Raw genomic sequence first — 19848 nt, 5'->3', positions numbered from 1 at the left:
TAGAGGTGCCCATGCAAAGAATACAGAGCAACTCCTCCATATCCACCATCCGTATCAGTCCCCTGGCTGAAAGCAGAAGCTATTATGGCTGCGTTCCCATGTATTAAAGTATAGCGCTGCTGCTTTCAAGAAATTATTTACACTTCATGTGTCCTTGTTCCTTTCCCAGCTGGATCCAAATTCCACACTGTGCTGCCCTGTGTGAAGCCATGATGAACCTCAGTGGAGTTCGTTGTGTTAAACCGGATGTAACAAATAAATCGGAGTCAGTGCACAACGTTGAACTGTCAAGTGTTAGTTGGAAGTTCGAATATTGAGAGCTTAGCCTACTTATTGCCATGGCAATCACTATTAAAAATATTTTTAGCTTCTACTAAAGGTACGAAAAAGAAGGAAAAGCAAAAGGCATTTCAAATGTGAAGCACAAAAACTTTAAACGTTCAATATCCCTTCAGTGAGGAGACCCTTTTATAAGGGAACCCTGGATTTGACAATCTTGCATCATTAAACTTGATATTAAGTGTCTTCTCAGGGACCAAAAAAAAAAGGTAAGTGCAGCTAGGCTCGTGCTGCTGCTCTTCATAGTCTGATCTTGCTTTTATGAAACAACTGATCACGGCCTGAGCGTCATGCAATATCTCTGCCTTGAACAACTCTCTTGGCCTCTTGCCACCTCCTCCAATCTCTAAAATACAGAAGTTAGCAATAGATACTTTAACTCACTGCAGTGCTCTGGGGTTTAGTTAATCTTTATGGAGAAGTCTAACAATATTTCTCTATTTTTGCTACTAGGCATTGCAATTTCTTCTTCAAAGTTCATAAAAGAAAGGACCCCCTGCAAAGTGTTATGGAATAATTTATTTCAAATCATAAAAGTAATTCATAAAAAAAAAGGTTCCTGCATTCCTCCTAATGTTTGTGAAAGATACTGTCTAAGAGGCATGATAAAGAACTCTTAAGGACCTATCATAGGGGATAGTGACTAGATGCAGGTAATTACTCTTTCAAATATCTAATGACCTTTTCACTAAAGCACAACAAACCTCTATTGTGCTCTGTTTCTTTTGGTAGAATATGTGATCTTCATGCATATATATGCACAAACAACTTCCTTGATTTTCTAATAGCGTAGTATAACTCAAGAATTTGCATTGTAGTTACTATTTCTTCCAGATGTTGGAGTGTGAAGTTTGAGAAATAGAAGGTTTAAGTTTGCATTACTCGGACTGTGGCCAGAATTTGGAATGTGTGGTGTTTCTATATTGTTTGGCATGAACACAGTGAGAACTGTGGTTGAAGGTTGCCAGCATCAACTGTAAAGGCAGCATTGATGACAGAAGCAGATCAACAGGGACATTTGCACCAATGCAATTCTCTGTTCTTCTGCAGAGGCACACAAAACAGTGACAGGTGCAGCATCTGCTGAATTGAATTGTTTGTAGTGTGGCAGCCAGGAATATACCTCAGTTTGCTCAACAACAAAAAATGTTTAAATAAAAAAAGTAGCATTCAAAAGAAGATCAAAAATACCTTATTACCATTCAAACTATAAGCTACAATGCTGAAATATTTAATTATAAAATGAACAATAGAACTTCTTTTGTCATTTTATGTTTAGGGACAACCTGGAGAATCTGGAGTTCTGAGACGGCAAATCAAACGTATTGAGGGCTTTTGCACTCCAGTTCTAGGGGAAATGACAGTGCCTGTTGTCGCTGTCTGCATTGTGAAGAACTAAATCTGTTGATGAGGAGGCACCAGTCCCTGCCAAAAGTCTTAGAGCACTTTCTTATACAGAATATCAGACCTACTTAGATGGTTCTGACTAGATCATTTCTCTTTGCCTTCAGGTCTGGAGTAACTAGAAAATATATAGATGGAGTCAAAATATCCTGGCTGAGAAGAACAATTTTACTTGCTACTTACATTAATCACGACATGTTTAGGCTAAACAGCTTGACCATGACTCAAGTGTGTGGGAGAATTTCTTAGAGTCACGTAAGATTAGTATGTGGTTCCTTCATTCTGGCTAGTGCTATATTAATGCTGGAATACACTGCAACAGTACAATGCTTTTCACTTAACAAAAAATAAATCTGACTGCCGTAGTTCGGTGTTTAGAAAGAGTGGGGAAAACCCCCAAAGGATTTCTCACCTACCTGGAATTTGCTCATTAGCTTTCGATTCTTGCATCATACAGTGATGACCCAAAAAACCTCAACATAAGCTGTTTTGTAGTAAACGTAGAACTGCAATATTTTCTGTTTTAAATACATGAAACCAAATAGGAACCATTTTCAATATTTATATTGAGACTGAGAAGGTGAAAGGTGTCTTGCCTGAATGGTTCCCATTTAGCCCTTTGTGTTGAAGAACGATCTATAAAGAGTCTTTATAAGGGGGTGATTTCTGGACAAAAGAGTGAATTGAGTTAATAATCTGAACAGTGAGGTAAAGAGTAGTTTACAGTCATAGCTAGTGTGAAAGCCCTGTTGTTTCTTTAACTAAGGTATTGACCGAACCTGCACTGCTATAAATCTTCCTGCAAGAAATCTGTATGTATACATGCTTGAAAATTAAGTCTACCCTGTTGTGATTGAGACAGAAAAAGACCTGACTCTCAGAACTTCACTGGTCTGTAAAATAACTAAAACATTTGCCAGGAAGGAGAAAGACTGTGGTTTGATACACGTTTTTAAAAAGAATATTGAAGTTGTACTTCCATTTAATTGAGACATTAATCCTAGAAAATTGGCTCCTATGTGTAACCTGAAACCTATATCACATTCTTCTACTCGTTTTCTGATATCACCCATTGAAAGCATATCACAGAAAACAAATGTGTTTTCTTGTCCAAAATATGAACAATTTCAAGAGGAAAAAAAAAAAAACCTGAGCCAAAGAGAAATCTAAAGAAAAACAGAAACCCCAGTAACCACAACAGATACATAAAATGTCTGCCTCTAACTAATAAACTGGGAACCTGAGTACTGTGTTTGACAATAATATAGGAACTATAATTTGGCTCACAAATCTCTCAAGAAGTAGTAAAAACTGTGACATGTTTTCTTGATGAGAAGCGGGGCATGTTGTTGACCTCATCATTCTAAGAGGTTTCTTCTTCTCCGGTTATTCAGAGCACATGGCACTTCCACTGAAATCTCTTGTTCTGATTGCTGAAGTGTTATATAGCTATTTTCTTGTACAATTGAAGCTATGCAGAAACCAAAGCATAGATCCCAACTATGCAGTCATAAAGGGTCTTGGGGAAACATTCAGGTGGTAAAATCTGCACTGCAAATACCGAATGCAGTGGTGAAAAGTGGTCAGTCACCCTTCTGTTAATACTCCACAGGCTGTCTGTAAGTGGCCATTATGAACTACCTGTCATTTAGGGAATGGTTAGTTCACTAACTAGCAGGATAGTCACTAGGCGATGCTGGTGGACTAGCAGGTTCCATTTAACTGCTGCATGCGTAGAAATAAAGTTCTTGGATAGGGTTCTAATGGCAATGTAATCCTTCATAGAAGGTATGCTGTTATGAGCACAAGGTTTTCTCATAAAATCGGATCCAGAGGACAGCCATTGACAACGCAGTCATTGCAATAACTGAATTTTAGGACTGAGAGAGATTTAGGTGCTGTGGGCAGAGTTTTAGCTTGCAAACTTTAAGGATGTTGCCAGCTAGCAATGCTGTGCAATTGCACCCTGGGGTTGGTCAGACTGACGGGAGCGTCTGCTGAGGAAGGAAAGTTTGTGGTGATGCGGGAAACAAAATTGTCTCTTTTGCCGCGTTATAATGAATTACATCATTTTGCATGGCACATGGTTTAGCTTTGATCTACCCAGTTGCTCGTGATCTTGGCCCAAATCTCAACTCCTCTCTTTGTCTCCTATGACTTTGATTTTCCTTTATAATTTCTCATAGGCAAAGGATGAGTTTCTTTCCTGGTCATGTAATGCTAGATACTGAAAGGTATTCAGGCATCTAAATTTGGAGAGATTAAATATGTTTATAATTCTGGCACCTAGGTTTTTTTCAAGCTATTTTAAATTGAGAAATTTCCTTACTTTTGTTAAAATTTGTCTGCCATTCAGGAGGAGATGCCTGCTTTGATTTTACTGCTAGCTGAGGTCATTTAATCCACATTAAAGTATATGTGCATTACTTAATTTACATGCTGTGAACTGCCCCAGGGTTTCAGGTCCAAATCTTTAGCTGGTAGACATCTGGGAAAATTTCTGTATATTTCAAACAAGCCATGTCAATTTATATTAATAGAAGATTTGGTCTTTAATTTATTTCATAATGGAATATCTGATCTGAATCCAAAGGTCCATAAATGACATCCCCAGGTGGGGGTGGGATGTCCAAAGACATTTGAATCATCCTTTCCTGTCTATATCTCTTTATGCAGAAGTATTTCACTAAACATTTCTCTAAATGTGCATGGAAAAAATGAGCAGCACATAGAACCTATAGTGGAAAGACAGTTGTGTATTTTCATGCAGAATTGATGACTAGTTATGGTAGGCAGAATTACCAACTCTAGAGAACACAGATGTTAACTGGCGTAATGCCCTCTTGATGCAAATAAATACATTAGATGCTATAAAAGATTTTAAAACAGGAGAGCTCATCTTGGCAGGAGATATATTTGCTGGATTTGTGCTATTCATTTTGTTTTATAGAATTGCTGTGGAATTGGAATAGACTATTTGAGGAGCTTCTAAATGCACCAGTGGAATGAGACTTTAAATTCATTTTATTTCTGATGTTTTCAAAGGAAAAAAAATTACTTAGTTTGTGCATAGACATTTCACCTCCTTTAGTACCCAAAGGGTCTGAGCTAAATGCCTGGTAAACTAAGCAATGACATTACCACTAAGGCTGGACAACTGTTCAAACATGCAGGGTTGTTAGTGCGTCTGGAACACTACAGAGTGGAACTTTCCCTTTCCATTCAGAAGCTGTGATATTTGCATTCTTCCTCCATCATTAATATTCTTTGATACAAGTCTCGCTGTTATCCCCACCAAGTTTTCACCACCTGCCACTCTCCTCAAACAGTTCCTTTTATTCCCACGTGATTATTTGAATTTTTTCCAAGTAAAACCTGCCAGAATATAATGTGACCTGTCTCCTCCCTTTCTCCTCCTACAGCTCTGCTCCTGCTGCTTGTCATAAAAATATGGGAGGTTTTTGTGAGTCCATCTTTACCTCCTTTTATAACAAGAGTGACACAGGCATCTATTTAGGGCAACAGATTTTAAGGTCAAATACCTGTTGACGTAACCTGGGAAGTGTTGCCAGGGTAGTTTAAGGCAATGCTATACCCTGCTGTTTGCACTGGATTTTTACAGTTATACATCCTCTTTATCAGGGCTTTGGAAGGGGCCCACGCCACCACTGCTCACTTCAGCACCAGGATATCGGTTCAGGCCAAAACAGAGAGGACCTGAAGAGTGCTGGAAGAGGTGGACACTGGTCTGGTTTGTTACAGCACTTCATATCTTTGTCTTGCTATTACTTCGTGATGTTCATGAGTAAGAGAGTAGAGTGAAGGGCAGAAGGGAAACATGAAATGTGACTGTTAGGTTTTTCCCTCTCTCCTAGGTTGCTGTCACATTTCATGGTGGCTGCTTTTATATCTTGCAGTCACTTTTTTTTTTCCCAAGACATGTCCCTTTTAACTTCCTGATCTCATTTTTTTCAGGCGTTTTAAAACACTTTGCCACCTCCCTTTGTCCCTCCTGTTTTCCCTGATGTCAAGATAGCCTTTTTGTTCCATGCTGTTGTTTTATGAATCCTTTGTCTCTTTATACTCCTCTCTCTCTCCTTTACATGCTACTGTGAGCTCCTGCTACTAGTGTCTGCATTTCTGCGTCACATCAATCTTGCAATCTGACAGATGCAGCCTCTAAAATAACCTGTGCATGATGCATATAACCTGAAAACAAACATTTATTTCAGTGTTAGGTGCGTCATACCTGCAAATAACCTCGTTTATCTAGACACATTTATTTTAATGTTTATTGTATAAATACCAGTATCTCAGCATACTCTACAATACCATCTGCCACTTGCTCTTGTATTATGCATAATTTAATATAGCCCTATGTTACTCCAGTTTTTTATGTTGCCGAGTTCATACACAGCTACATACTTTGACAAGGATACAAGTGTGTTATAAAGATTACAGAAAATATTACACTGAGGTTTAAAGTGGTGCTTTTGGGCTGGAGAATGTTAATTCAGACAAGGTACCTGACACTAGCAGTTCCACAAAGTGGATTGGTGCAGTATTTTTTTCCATACTTGTTTTGAATCTTCTCAATAACTTAAATAACCAAGGTTAAAATGACAGAATTGTATAATAAGAAATAAAAGTATATCCCACCTGCTTGCTGGTTTCTTTTCAGTTCTCAGGCTAGAGAAAACTGAATTCATGTATTGAAGTGAATTAACCTATAACTTGCTGGATTGCTGGAGTGTTTCTATGGACCGTTATCTTTGAGAGGACACTGAAATGGCTATATTTGATCAGACTGTTACTGTCTTGGTTCATGAAGAAGCTAATATACGCAGTGAGGAGATGCAACAAGTCCTGCTGTAACCTGTCATGTAACCAGCGTTAGGTTTTTTTCTGATTCCATGGGTTAGTTTAACTTTTGGAGCTTACTTTTACCTTTGTTTCATGTTCCAGGACATGTTTGGGTATTTTCATTAATTCCAGGTTGTTTATTACACAATTATTCTATATTAACGCTTTGAAAAAAATCAAAACTTGCAACAGCTAAAGCTTGGTGCCTACTTTTAAAAAAGCGCTCGGTATCACAAGTCTAGCCTCTAATGGTGAGGTGTTTCGATTGCTGCACGCCCTTCCTCTGGGATATCACCTCTCTTCGTTAAGTTCCCAAAGACAATTGTTAGAGGCTGGCAACGTGGTGTCAGGTAGTCCCTGAGGACTAAAACTAAGCTAAATTAAATCAGTTTCTGCTGACTTGAACACCTCTAACTTCTTTAAATACCCTTTTAACACTCTATGGGTTCTGGCCTTGTGGTCCAAGGCCACGGTTAAAATCCAGCAGAGCTTCACCAGTGACAGGACTGCTGTAAGCTGCAGCAGAGCACGGAGCCCTCCTGAGAAGTGCCATCCCCCGAGCTCACCAGCTGGCTCTTTGTAACACGGGTGATTGGGCTTTTCAGCAATACTTATGCAAAGCCACCCTCCATCAATTCTGAAACAATTTGTGCTTGATCACTGGTACTTTTTTGTATTTAGGCTAAAACAGTTCTCATTACCCCCATTTTGTAATCACAAATCCATTTTTGGTCAAAGTGATTTTAGAGGAATTTGAGAACCTTGGTTCTAATAAGAATGAAAAAAAAAAAAAAGCACAGTGTTTTATTGTTAAAGCAGTGGCAAAGAGCTACTCCTGTCGTTGATACAGAAAGGACTGATTGGATGCAAACCCCCCCTATATTCTGTGGAACCAGGGAGTAAGACTTCAGTATTCATACCCTCATTGACATCAGTAAAGCTTGCACTTTTCAAGACTGTTAGTAGGTACGAGTCTAAAAAATACTTTAGCAAATTCAGTGCCAGCTAAGCAGTAGGTAGGTTTGGCTCATTTCAGAGCTCTGATCTTATTAAAGGAGAAGCTGTATATGTTGAGCAGATTTTTCAGACCACAGCATGAAAACTCTGGATATTCAGGTGCTCGATTGTGAATTACAGTTGGCTCTGCTGTTGCTGTCCTAAATGGCTCTATCTTGATTGTGGTCCAGAGCCCTCTGTTGCTGTTCACCCTCCACCTCAGACCTGTGATGGATTTTATGTGTAAGTTGGAGAGTTAGTCTGGAAAGAAAAGATGTTATCAATAGACAAAATTGAATTATGGTGCATCTAAGGTGATTGGGATGCAGTGTTTTAGCACAGCTGTTTAACAGGGATATTTCTTGAGGAACCTGATATATCCTTAAGACATGGAACAGTAATAACTATAGCTTAACTGGAACAATGCTAGTATAAATGTAAATAGAGAAAAATAGCCTAATGTTGGCTACCATAAATGCTGAACTCGTCTGCCTCTGTCCACATTTGAGTGTGACTTTTGGACATGATGCATAGTTTCTTAAGTGAAAAAATAAAACACCCTGCTATTATAAACTTAGCTACAGGTTAGCATTTTTTTAAGACCTAAATTAGTCTGTGCACTATTAATGAAAGCTGTTTAAGTAAAACTGCAGAGAGCGTTTTATCTATAATGAAGTATCAGAAATTATACATAAAAGTAAAAATAACTGCAAACTAATTTTCCTTATTGTTTTATCCCCTCCATTTTCTTTATGAATTTTGCACTTGAAATTAAATCTAATCTGTTCCCAAAAGGCAAAATACAAAGCTCACATGCACAAGGATCGTTAATGGACTACACTGGAGTGTCCTTCTGTGGGTCTGTATTTTACATGTCCATTGCATTAATTATTGAGTTCTTGTATCAGCTATTCATGATCATTGCACTTCTCAAAGTACAGAAAAAGAGAAAATTAAAGCAAGATTTCCAGCCTTTTTTTTTTTTTTGATTGTGTGTCCTGATATACCCTCTCTCATTTTCAAGGGACTATTGCTTAAGTAGAAGGCACTTGAACTTACATTCAGATTTTGTGTTAAATAACTAAGGCGCGGGGCTGGGCTTAGGCGTTTAGCACCATGTTCCTCCTGAGCTTTTGGGTGGCAGAGGATGGTGTGACTGGTAGACATTGCAAGCGTCATACCACCAAGTTGTGCAGAATCAAAGGCAGTCTATCTCTGAATTTTTCCAATAGTTATAAGTATTTACAAATCTCAAAAATTGGAATTTAGTCTGGTTTTGATAATTGTCTTAATTGGATGTTGCAGCCTGCCTTCTACAGGGAATGAATCTCATTTTACTTAAAATAGAAAGAAATTTGTTCTTCTCCTGCTGTTTTTGATAGGGTGCTTGACTACTCTATAACCCTTATGGGAAAATATTTTGCTAAAGTTCTATTTTTATCTCCTGTTTGTTTATTTTTAATTACTACTTCAGTACCCTGGGATTTACCATCGATCTTCATCTGCCTACACAATTATCCTCATCTTGCTGAATGGTTTGTTTATTTTTTAAGTTATATGCGGTCTTTTAACACTTTATTTTGTGTCTGTCTAAGTATTTGTAACAGGAGGATTCTGCTCTAGTTGGAGGAAAGGCGGATTAATGTTACTGGTGTTATGAGGGTGTAACGCAAAGGGAAGATGTTGTCTGAACACTACTGCTGTCTTGGGGTGATCATGGTTGTAACAGAATTTCAGGGGAATGTGTACCACGGAATGAGGTGTTTCTGCCCCGAGGTTACCTAGGGAACACTGTAACATAAAATGTGGGAGGTTAATGTCTTTAAGAGTGTTTTAAATGCATTGAAGTTCTTTGCAAAGCAACTCCCACTAGCTTGAGAAATATCTCTTAAATTTATGAAAAATTAATCTGCAACTTCACTGGAAGAGACAGTTTTTACTTCTCACAATACTGGAGGATCTCTATGTAGGTTTTGCAGTATCATTTAAAAATTAATTACACCTTTTTTTTTTTTTAAGTTAATAAAGTCTTCTCTTTGTTGAATAGATTAGTGTAATTCAACTGATACAACCTAAGGTTCTTTTCTAAAATGTATTTTTCTCCATCGCTGGAGAAAAACTTTCCTGTATGAGCAAATGGGGAAAACATTTTGTGTCCCAGTTAAAACAATATTGGCAGCAAAACTCCAAACTTTTCTTCAACTCTGAATGTGTTTGGATATCTGTTAAAGATTTACCATTTAAATATTGTACAAATTTGTCCGGTGTTGAAAAGAGATGAAATGAACTGTAGGTCGTGCTATTTGGGCCGCACAGGGAGACTCCTGCACCCAGGTGGATCTCCCTGATGGCTAGTGCCTTTCTCCTTGAATTCAGGTATTTACTGGAAGGAACTTTTGGCTGTGAATTGGACGTTTTATAGTAACAAATAGCAACTTTTGGTTTGTGATTAGTCTGAGAGCTGCCCTATATGTCTCGTATTTATTTGCTTTCCAAAATTATGGGCTGAACAATTTCCAAGACAAGGTCTGAAGAAGGCTTCTCATTGAATCATCCTGTAAATTTCAAGAGAGAACTGTAATTATAAGCAGCAGAGAAAATCTATAGAAAGGAGATAACTTCCCATTAAATTCAATGGGGCAGTTGTCAGCTTACATAAATTGGTGAATTTATTGACTTCAGTGGAGCCGCCTTACACAGTAAGAGGATTCAGCCCTACCAGTTTTTGAAGCAAATTCTGTAGAACCCGTTTTATGTCAATTGCTTTCATTTTTATTCAGTTTGTTATGACTAATTATTACTCTTTCTTCTGTGAGAATGGACCAAACGGCTTTTGTCAGAGCCTTCTGCCGAAATGACTCACTCAAGAGAATGATGAGTAGTGACAGATCTTGCAGCTTATCAGTGAGGACCAAGGAAATGTGTTGTCATGAGTGATACCTGCACATGCTGGAAAGCTCGAGTCACTGTTGGGCTAACCCTGAACTTGGTTGTCCTGCCTCACTGGATTATGTATTGCCATAGAGTTACAGTCTCACTGCAGGCTGTAAAAGGTCAGTATGCTGTGCAATTAATCTAAATTACATGCACATTTCAGAATACGCCACATTGCATCATTTTAACCATCATACAAACAATTACTGTAGTTCAGGTAGAGTTCACTTTGAAAGTTTCCATTGGCCTTAAGTAAAGAACCTTTAGTTTTGTAAGGAAAATAGTGGCATAAAAGCCTCTATTTTCTCTAGCATATGAAGCCTGAAACAATTACAGTTTACCCAGTAAATCAATTTTTCCCAATTCTCTGCAATTCTTGGATTTCCTTATGTTTCCCTGACTCAGGGAAAATATTCATTAGGACAAGCACGTATGAAGTTTGAATTGCTGAAGCTGGTGACTGGTATAACACTTCCACAGAGTTTGTAGGGAAATTTGTAAAGAAAAGCCAGCAGCTGACCATGCAACTTACCCAGATTTTCATTCTAAATTAGGAAAAAAAGGTTGACAGTTTGTCTCCCTTAATTCCCTTCTCCAATATATTATTTGGAGTAAGATCTTTCTACCCCGTGCGTGTACTAATTCAGACTGTGCTGAAGGGGTGCTCAGCACTTCAGGCGCCATTTACTCTGCCAGGGGATGAGCCTCTATGCCTGAGGGAGTGTTTGTATGCTTGCCTGTGGAGCAGCAGTACTGGGAGGGATGGCTGTAGGAAATGGGGTGATGGGCTTTTGCTCTGGCTGGTCCTTTAGCAGTGCTGCTAGCTGAAGGACAGCTTCAGACCAAGGCTGTCGTAATCTGCACTGAACAATGCAGCAGTGAGCTTCAATACCACATCAGCATTTCTGAACGATGATATTTGCTTGAATTTTCTACATTTCTCTCTCCCCTTTTGGCCCCTGCTTAGAAATATATGTGTTCCCTTCAATTCAAAGGGAATTGAACTTCCCTTTCAATTAGACCTATTTCACAGATGGAAAAAACCGAAGATGAAGAACCCGGTGCTACAAGGTGACTGCTGCAGTCATGTTATAGCTGACTTTGCATTTGCAAAGACACCATAAAGCAGATTTCACGCTGCTGCCACCTTAGTGAACGGCCCGTGATAGATAACACCGCACATATGGGGCACTTGGGTTGAGGTATGGGATGAATGGCACAGGGCACGCACCACAGATGCTGAAACGCGTGACCATGGCAGCCTGTGGTAACAGGGTTGTTGGATTCCCGTTTGATGCAAGACGTGCAGAGGACAGGTTCTGAATTGTTCTTTTCAGGCCCCATGCTGCGTTAATGGTGGTGAACAGCTGAACTCGTGTGGTGGTGTTGTAATTCCTTCTTCAGCAGTATTTCCCTATTCCTTTACCACTACACTGTATATATTACCATTTTATAGAAGTCATTCCTTATATCAAATATCATACTTAAGAATGAGAAACTAATACGAATAGAAAAGGTTTGTTTTCCCCTCTGTGGGAGGCAGAGTGCCCTTTTTTCCCCCAAAACACAAATCCTCAGACTCCAGCAGTTAACCCACAAACTAGAGCACTAACGTTTGGATTTGGAAGCATTTTGCACACACAGATGGGGCTCCACAAGGTGCAAAGCAGTGAAGAATGTTGTAAATTGTCGAGTCAGGTTAAATTTAAAAAGTTAAAAGGGGAGGAAAACACTAAAACAGAGGGAAGTGAAGGAAGAGGCTCCAGATGTGGGTCGGATGGGATCTGACTGTGTTCCAACATTTCTTCAGGGCAGGTGGGGAAAAGTCAAGTCTTCAGGAAATGTTTTTGGGAGCACTGGAGATGATGAGTTAGGGGCAGGGTATTTTGGAGGCACCACCTATGGCATGGGGTCATTATGTGGGGACTGAGCAGGTTCCAGGCTGGCCCTGAAACAAAGGGAGCTGAGGGTTCCCTGAGTCGCCTCTTGCTTTTTCCACAGCTCTGTGTCCTAAATGAAGGTGTAAAGTAATTGGCAGTCTGTCCCTCTCATCTCTTTTTAATACTGTGGTAATTCTGTTTTATACAAGCTGTGTACTTTTGACTTCCTAAGGGATCTCAAGCAAGCTTTTAATTTTCTGCAAAACCTTTGCAGATTACCTTCAAGATCAGCATTGGAGATAATTTTTGTGGAGTGCCTGAGGGAAAAGGATGGGGAAGGGGTCTAAAATGGCCTTGGAGACTTCAGCGGGACCTCCTCATGTCCTGGCGCTTGAGCATCGTGCACAGCACAGAGCATGGTGGAAAGCACAGCTCTTCTCAAAAGGCAAGTTCGGAAACTATTGAGACAGTTGTAATGGAGCATTTTCATAAGGGAAAAAAAAAAGGAACAATGGGCTGTACCAAGGACCTAGTGTTCTTCTCAAGCTAGGAAAACTCAGTGGACTTGTCTAGTTTCATCCTCATAGTGATGAACAAATTTCTTTCTTCCCTTCTTTCCTTCTCCTGGTATTGCACCTGTGTCTTGCATATTGTCACCTGCTGCAAGCGTTGGAGCTTGCCTCAGCTCTGGGCTTGGTGTACGGTATCCATTAGTGGGAGCCCTACTGCAGTCCTGCAGTGGGGGTTATGGCTCCTGGAGGCACCCTGTACCCCAGCCCCAGCCTCCATCTTGAGAGTCTGTTGTGTGCTCTGGTGGAGTCTGGGGAGATGAGAAATGTAAATAGGAAATGAATTGTAAAGCTACCAGAAAGATGTGAAGTTGGGATAAGATGGCAAGACCACCACCACCCCTAAAAACCCCTGAGGAAAAAAAAAAAAAAAAAACAAAACCCTGAAAGAACAAAAAAACCTGGAAGAAAACTCCAAAAACCTTTTGTTTTGTGATGTACAGGGGGAGGAGGAGGCATTACAAACTTAACTACTGTGATTCAGGCAACAGAAGAAGCAAGAATTATCTAGAGCAGAAGAGAGTTTAAGTTGGAAAAAATGTGATTGAGTTAAGAGGAAGAAAAATTTAGGCTGCATCTCATGAGAAAATAGACTAATTGTGAAATCCTCTACTACACTTAGATCTGGGCCCTCTGGGAAATAATGGAAAAGAATTTCTCGCCATGTAGAAACCCCTAGACAAAACACCAGCACTTTAGGAATAGGTTAGGCATAAATGCAGTGTAGTTCATCATCAGCAACCCCATTCCTGCACTGACAGGAAAGAACTAGCTAATTTATCAGTAATAAGTTTTTGTGTATCTCTATTTCCATATGCCAAGGACACTGCGATTGCTGATGAAGGTTTTTGGTTACAGAGGTGATTTTATAAAGTGAGAATTTATCTAATAGGAACAGGTCTAAAACTAACAGTTCGTTTTGCATAGGCTGCCCAGCAGCCAGCAGATATTAATAGCTATTTGCCTCTACCCTCAGCTTAGGCTAGATTTGAACTACTGAATTAAAGGCAAAGTGAAATTTAAGGTATTTCTTTAAACTGTTTGGTCCCCCTAGGAAGGATTTGCAAATGCACTTGTATTCATCATTTATAAGCTTTCCTGTTGCTTACAAATATCTATTTTCTTGAGACACCTTAGCAAAAAAATGGCTTAGTGTTCTTCATCATCTGCTGTATCTTGTTTTTGAGCAAAAGATGGTATGCATTTTGAAAATGTTTGTTCACAGTGTTGTTTGGCAAACTTCAAAATGCATCTAAGGTTTAAAATAAAAAAAAATGAATCATGAGCATGATATGTGATTGGATGGAATTTCATAATTCAAAATGATGCTTCAAACTCCCCTGCCCATCCTAAGTATGTCACTTGTCTATAGGTAGTGCCATTTCTATATCTATTTATTTGTAGTAAGCAAAGCAGCTCAGATCTTTGCTCTGTGGCTGCCTATACCTTTCCCTGTAGGTAAATGTGATTGGCTTTACCCCCAATGTTAGCTGAAGCACTTTATGCCCTCAAAAGATCCAGGGAAGGACTGTTTCTCCAAGCTCACTGTATTTGATATTGGCTTTTAGTCTGGTTTAAGCTGGAAATTCTCTTAATGCTCTTTATCTTGGTTTTCCATCAGTGACACTTCAAAGTTGTTGCATGAGCTCAAGCCAACCTTACTGCAGCTAGAGGGAATATTCCATTTTCCTCCTCCATCTTCATTCCTCCACCCTTGCTCTCTGGGCTTATCTGCACAGCTGGTGTCAGCTGTAGCTTTTATCTCTACCTGTCCTTAAGTCAGTTCAACTTACTAGGCCAAAAAAACCCCAGAAACAACTTGCCAAAAGATGGGTAATTTTCTGCTGGGTTTGTGAGTGGATTCAAGATGACCAAATGGTGCCAGAGCCAGTGCTGGGCAAGGTCTGGGCTGAGCAGGGTGAACCTGGAGGGAAGGTGGGGAACAAGACCTGTCTCTTTCAGCAGCAGAGAAGCAGAGAGCTATTATCTTGTCTCAGCCACTCTGGCTCACCCTCCTGAGCTAAACGTGCTTTTTTACCTGACAGGGCTGCTGTGAAGATAAATGGATACATGTTCAGAATGTATTCAGTCAAGGATTAGGGAGACAGTATTGCCCAAACCAAAGATCTCTTTTCCTTGGTTTTAATTACCCAATACGCTTTCTGTCAGGTGAAGGATTTTAATGATAATGTTCATGTTCTTGTATACATTTGTCAATTGTGCTGTTGAAAACAGAAGTGTATAGAGAAGTAAATGGCTAAATGAGAAATACAAAAATCTGATCTTTAAGTTTTTATTAAGAAATGGGTTATACAGGAAGAGAAGCATTAAAGTAACCACACAGAAACTTACCATAGAGAACTTATCACTGAATTAACATGCAAGTATACATATTGTATTCACATCAAATAAGTGAAATCATAATATTTAGATTTGTTAGAGTTTTTTCTGTAGGGTTCTTGCCCAGAGTACAGACAGGATAGGATATTTACTGTTTCAGCAGCCAAATGGAAGACAAGTAACAACGGATTTTTACCATGTGCCGTAACATTGCGTTGCCTATTATGTATTGTCTAATTTATGTCCATTTCACATCATCAGTTATGCCTGTAATATAATAAAATGAAATTTAAATTTCCCAATACCTTTTAGTAAATATATTTTTATTAATTTAAAAAGCAACAATAAAATAAGGTATAACAATGTGTAAGGTATGAAAAGAAATGCCAAAATTGTTCTTTCTGGTTAGGTTTTATTACTTGTTTATTTTCCATAAGGAAATAGCAGGAAGAATAGGAAAAGGAGACTGAGAAATGGTATGCTGCTCATTCTTTTGCCTTTAAAATTGTTAATCAATTCCAGATTGAACTGACAAAGTTGACTGAAACATTCCTGTGCATCGTTCACTCAAATGGTATGCAACAGAAATGTATTGAATTTGTGAAAGTGCACTCAGGTAGATAGTCCACCTCTATTTTGACCAAACAGTGTAATTTCAGATCATGAAATAATTCCATCTCAGTAATTTAAATAACTCTAGGTCATATCTACAGTCCAAGAGTGTGCTTAATGGAGAAGGGCTAGCATGATCTAGTTTAATCAGAAAAGCAAAGCAAAACTACGGTGTGCTTGATCCAAAACTACGGTGTGCTTGATCCAAAACTACGGTGTGCTTGATCCAAAACTACGGTGTGCTTGATCCAAAACTACGGTGTGCTTGATCCAAAACTACGGTGTGCTTGATCCAAAGCGTATTGAAGCTTATAAGAATCTTTCATCTGGTTTGTTTACTTCTGTATGTTATCTTAGGACTGAATCAAACCTGGTTTCTTCAAGCTTAGCAAATTCGGGTTTTCGGTAGCATTAGCAAGATAAGAAACAAGACTGTTGGACAGTATGGTTTTTCCTCTTAAAAACCTCTACAAGACAGCCTTGAAAAATTGTGGGGTGTCTTTTTTGCCCGTTTTTGTCGTCATGAGGCTTCAGTTCAGTACCCCACGTATTCATAAACCCAACTTTGGGCATCTCAGTAGACTGCAGGACCCCAGTGTTTTCACGCCTTACTGTTTGTGGCCTAACTGGGGACTAACGCCATTGCAACCCTTGGTGCTGCAGAGGAGTAAGGAAAGGCAGGAGATTTCTGAACTGTATAATGTGCAAACAGGGTGAACTAGAACTAGTTTGCAGGGCTGACACTCAAAAGAACCATGATGTAGATGTGACACATATACTATGTACTTGACATGGCTGCTATATAAAGCAACAGTAAATTTAGTTTTCAATATTGGCATTTCCACAGTCCATTTTCAGAGGAGACTCCTGTTTCAAAACGCTTCTAACTTTTTGCTCAGGATCAGTAAAACTTACTGTGGAAATGTTAAATTTGGCTTCTAATCACATTGTACTAAGTGTTGTTTGCAGACAGTAAACCAGCCTCAGAAGACTTCTAATTTTCTTCTCATGCAATGAGGGTTTTGCGTGTAAGGGTAAACTAAGACTAGTTTTTATGATGTATTTCAATGATGGTGCTGAAACTAGGCAAGACAGGTCTCATAAATCAGTGGTCCTCTGTGGTAGATGCTGTTCCCATTTTTTTGAAAGAATTGCTTGTTTTTAATGGAGAATTTCATGTGATATATTAGGTAATATATAGGAACAAAAAAAAGTACTGGGACTCCATTCTGTGTAAGGGTAGAGTAAAATTCATTCACAGCAATTGTTATTCATTGACAAATTATTTCAGGTTCATCTTGATCTGTTTTTGAAATGTTATGCATTTGAACATGCAATAACAGTTCTAATTTTTCTGAACAGCAGCAAGCAATACCTAGAAATACTCTTTTTTTTTTTTTAAAAAAGTGACTACAGGACAGCCACAGATCTAAACAATTACTTCATGCTAGAAATATCTGTATAATCTTTCATGAAGTAACTCTTGAAAGTGAACCTTAATGATGCAAATTATTTAAAAACAGTTTTCAAGCAAGTGATTTCTTCCATCATGGTTCATTCTAATAATCTTTTTCAAGCATTTAGAGAGTCAATTTATCTTAATTTTAGATTGTTATTAAATTAAGTGATGAAGGCTGTGGGTAGGATGGCTTTTACTGTCTAGAGTGTCACAGTAGGGTGTAATAGTCCTAGATTTGAAATGTTTTCATGCTATTAAATGACTGTTAAGGTATCATGGAAAATGAACAACTAATTTATTTTAATCTTTCATATTCTTCTAGAGCTGTTTTTCTTCCAAAATGGTTTTAAAGTGACAAATGAGAATCAAAATCTGCCATTGACACTTTGCAGTTATATAGAGAAGTCTCTTATCTATGGCTGACAAAATACAGCTTTCCTTTTCCATAATGTAGTTTCATTTCTTTATCTCAGAAAGACAACTTAATCTATACGGTGTAGTTGTGTATTTGTTCTTGTAAATCTTTGAATATAAGCCTTTCTGTAGGCAGTGCTTTACATATGTCTGTCAAATACAATTGGCGTTCTCACATATAGGTCTTGGTTTATGTGCCATTTATTCGTCATGTGCCTCCTTCTGGCTGTGCAGCCTGTGTATAAATTACTAACAATTATTGACTATTTAATACTTTTGGCCATATTAGTGTTGTTTGAGGCTGAACAATCTCTTTCTGGAAATAGAGCCTCTAAATGTTGCCATTAGCTTACAGAAGCAGGAAATACCTGTAAAATCTTTCTCTGTTTCTTACGTTCCTCTTTAGAAGTGTCACGTTTAACTAATTTTTGATACACAGCACATAACTGTGCAAAACTGCAATGGGGAAGATTCCCCTCCCTACCCACTGTGTGGAATGAGGCAAAATGTAGGTATACCATTGGCAGCACGCTTCAATCAAATCAACAGTGTGTGCTATACCTTCATTTTAGAAGCACTGCAACCAAAGCCTCCTTTCATACTGAAAGAAAATCAATCCTCCATACATGAAAACAGTTAGTAATGGCCTTACCTGAGCTTAACCTACACTGAATTATTCATGGTTGAGTTATCCAGGGAGAACCTTACCTTTGTAGTAGACTGCTTGACTTGCCTCTCTTGTTTATTTTCATTGGGGCAATTTACTTGAATTAAGGACTGCAGGACTGGGTCCTGTATTTGCTGGACATGAGAATGCTTCACAGTGGCTAATCCACTGTGTTGCGGGGTTTTTCTTCATTTTTTCTCTTCCCCGTCCATGTCTCCCCCCCCCCCCCCCCCCCCTTTTTTTTTTCCTCTTTTTTTTTTTTTTTCCACTTTTTGTTGTTTGGTTTTTTTTTGTTTAGGGTCCCAGCATGGGGGCCCAAAGTGAATGCTAGTGCATTTGAATCTAGATGGCTCCCTGTTGACATGCCATCTGCAGATGCTCATGTAGAGTATGTTTTAAGCAGCAAACACCTGGGGTGCTATATTAAAAAATGCTCAGCATTTCAAAATCCCAGTGATGGAGTGTAATATGCTCTTGATATGCCACTTGCTGTTAGAACTATAAGCTGGATCCTGCTAAGTCCTAATGCCTCCTGTTGAAGTGAATGATAGCAGAGAATACTTGGGACGTGAGGGGTGAATGACTTACAGGTGTATTAAAAGGAGTTTAACTCTGTCAAAACTGCTCTTTTATTTAGACATAGTTGTTCTAGGCTTATCTCCTTTGCTTTCTCTTTGAAGGACTACAGTGCAATACCCCTAGAGCAAAGGGATGAGCAATAGTTGCTACCAGGCCTTTAGACTCCTGTGACATTCCTTGTTTCAGTGATACGAGTTTGCAAACATTCAAGTCATGTCGTTTTATGGTGCCAAGAAGTTTCAGCAGAACTGAACAATTTTTGATGGATATAATCTCCAGTGGTAAAAGATGAGGAAAACCTACAAAGAGTTGTAAGAGTGTAGTGTGTGTGTATAATAGCAACAAGAAATACAATTACTAACGTGATTTTCTTAATATTCCATTTAATGGCCAAAAATGAGAAAAATGAAGTCAGTATATATTGAAGTAATTTTCAGATTAATTCAGAGGAGTAAATACAATTTGGGTCATGGTGCTTTTGATGACCCCCAAAATCCAATTCAAATAAGCACTATGGATTTTAAAGACCTGCCACTTTTTTGATTATGCATTATTGATCATGGTTAGTCAGCAGTTCAGCCCTTGTTGTTCAAGACTGCCTAAGGCAATGAGATCACTTGTTATTGGCAGATTATATTGTTCAGGTACTTTCACTGCCATTTTTTCAGGTATTTTTACCAATTTTGTGTATGTGTGTGAGAGAGGGGGGAACTTTGAATTAGTTAACATCACTGGTTCCAATAGATTTGGGTGCTGTTACCTTTTTCTAGAGAACAAGACGATACAGACTTC

This window comes from Leptosomus discolor, chromosome 7 (assembly GCF_034619465.1).
Source record: "Leptosomus discolor isolate bLepDis1 chromosome 7, bLepDis1.hap2, whole genome shotgun sequence".
NCBI classification, from domain to species: Eukaryota; Metazoa; Chordata; class Aves; order Leptosomiformes; family Leptosomidae; genus Leptosomus; species Leptosomus discolor.
This window is presented reverse-complemented; position numbering follows the sequence as displayed.